Source organism: Eucyclogobius newberryi, unplaced genomic scaffold, assembly GCF_026437365.1.
Source record: "Eucyclogobius newberryi isolate DKJ021-1_F unplaced genomic scaffold, fEucNew1.0.hap1 SCAF_9, whole genome shotgun sequence".
Lineage (NCBI taxonomy): Eukaryota > Metazoa > Chordata > Actinopteri > Gobiiformes > Gobiidae > Eucyclogobius > Eucyclogobius newberryi.
In genome coordinates, this window is record NW_027316532.1 from 38,933,572 (window position 1) to 38,936,071 (window position 2,500).

The window sequence follows — 2,500 nt, forward strand, 5'->3', positions numbered from 1 at the left end:
CTGGTTGTGTGTTAGTTGTGTTCTGGTTGTGTTCTGGTTGTGTTCTGGTTGTGTTCTGGTTGTGTGTTAGTTGTGTTCTAGTTGTGTTCTGGTTGTGTTCTGGTTGTGTTCTAGTTGTGTTCTGGTTGTGTTCTGGTTGTGTTCTAGTTGTGTTCTGGTTGTGTTCTGGTTGTGTTCTGGTTGTGTTCTGGTTGTGTTCTAGTTGTGTTCTGGTTGTGTTCTGGTTGTGTTCTGGTTGTGTTCTGGTTGTGTTCTAGTTGTGTTCTGGTTGTGTTCTAGTTGTGTTCTAGTTGTGTTCTGGTTGTGTTCTGGTTGTGTGTTAGTTGTGTTCTAGTTGTGTTCTAGTTGTGTTCTGGTTGTGTTCTAGTTGTGTTCTGGTTGTGTTCTGGTTGTGTTCTGGTTGTGTGTTAGTTGTGTTCTAGTTGTGTTCTAGTTGTGTTCTGGTTGTGTTCTAGTTGTGTTCTGGTTGTGTTCTGGTTGTGTTCTAGTTGTGTTCTGGTTGTGTTCTAGTTGTGTTCTGGTTGTGTTCTGGTTGTGTTCTAGTTGTGTTCTGGTTGTGTTCTGGTTGTGTTCTGGTTGTGTTCTGGTTGTGTGTTAGTTGTGTTCTAGTTGTGTTCTAGTTGTGTTCTGGTTGTGTTCTGGTTGTGTTCTGGTTGTGTGTTAGTTGTGTTCTAGTTGTGTTCTAGTTGTGTTCTGGTTGTGTTCTAGTTGTGTTCTGGTTGTGTTCTGGTTGTGTGTTAGTTGTGTTCTGGTTGTGTTCTGGTTGTGTTCTGGTTGTGTTCTGGTTGTGTGTTAGTTGTGTTCTAGTTGTGTTCTGGTTGTGTTCTGGTTGTGTTCTAGTTGTGTTCTGGTTGTGTTCTGGTTGTGTTCTAGTTGTGTTCTGGTTGTGTTCTGGTTGTGTTCTGGTTGTGTTCTGGTTGTGTTCTAGTTGTGTTCTGGTTGTGTTCTGGTTGTGTTCTGGTTGTGTTCTGGTTGTGTTCTAGTTGTGTTCTGGTTGTGTTCTAGTTGTGTTCTAGTTGTGTTCTGGTTGTGTTCTGGTTGTGTGTTAGTTGTGTTCTAGTTGTGTTCTAGTTGTGTTCTGGTTGTGTTCTAGTTGTGTTCTGGTTGTGTTCTGGTTGTGTTCTGGTTGTGTGTTAGTTGTGTTCTAGTTGTGTTCTAGTTGTGTTCTGGTTGTGTTCTAGTTGTGTTCTGGTTGTGTTCTGGTTGTGTGTTAGTTGTGTTCTAGTTGTGTTCTAGTTGTGTTCTGGTTGTGTTCTAGTTGTGTTCTGGTTGTGTTCTGGTTGTGTGTTAGTTGTGTTCTAGTTGTGTTCTGGTTGTGTTCTGGTTGTGTTCTGGTTGTGTTCTAGTTGTGTTCTGGTTGTGTTCTGGTTGTGTTCTAGTTGTGTTCTGGTTGTGTTCTGGTTGTGTGTTAGTTGTGTTCTAGTTGTGTTCTAGTTGTGTTCTGGTTGTGTTCTGGTTGTGTGTTAGTTGTGTTCTGGTTGTGTTCTGGTTGTGTTCTGGTTGTGTTCTGGTTGTGTGTTAGTTGTGTTCTAGTTGTGTTCTGGTTGTGTTCTGGTTGTGTTCTGGTTGTGTTCTAGTTGTGTTCTGGTTGTGTTCTGGTTGTGTTCTAGTTGTGTTCTGGTTGTGTTCTAGTTGTGTTCTGGTTGTGTTCTGGTTGTGTGTTAGTTGTGTTCTAGTTGTGTTCTAGTTGTGTTCTGGTTGTGTTCTGGTTGTGTGTTAGTTGTGTTCTGGTTGTGTTCTAGTTGTGTTCTGGTTGTGTTCTGGTTGTGTTCTGGTAGTGTTCTAGTTGTGTTCTGGTTGTGTTCTGGTTGTGTGTTAGTTGTGTTCTAGTTGTGTTCTAGTTGTGTTCTGGTTGTGTTCTGGTTGTGTGTTAGTTGTGTTCTGGTTGTGTTCTGGTTGTGTTCTGGTTGTGTTCTGGTTGTGTGTTAGTTGTGTTCTAGTTGTGTTATGGTTGTGTTCTGGTTGTGTTCTGGTTGTGTTCTAGTTGTGTTCTGGTTGTGTTCTGGTTGTGTTCTAGTTGTGTTCTGGTTGTGTTCTAGTTGTGTTCTGGTTGTGTTCTGGTTGTGTGTTAGTTGTGTTCTAGTTGTGTTCTAGTTGTGTTCTGGTTGTGTTCTGGTTGTGTGTTAGTTGTGTTCTGGTTGTGTTCTAGTTGTGTTCTGGTTGTGTGTTAGTTGTGTTCTGGTTGTGTTCTGGTTGTGTTCTGGTTGTGTGTTAGTTGTGTTCTAGTTGTGTTCTGGTTGTGTTCTGGTTGTGTTCTGGTTGTGTGTTAGTTGTGTTCTGGTTGTGTTCTGGTTGTGTTCTGGTTGTGTTCTGGTTGTGTTCTGGTTGTGTTCTGGTTGTGTGTTAGTTGTGTTCTGGTTGTGTTCTGGTTGTGTTCTGGTTGTGTTCTAGTTGTGTTCTGGTTGTGTTCTGGTTGTGTTCTAGTTGTGTTCTGGTTGTGTTCTAGTTGTGTTCTGGTTGTGTTCTGGTTGTGTGTTAGTTGTGTTCTAGTTGTGTTCTA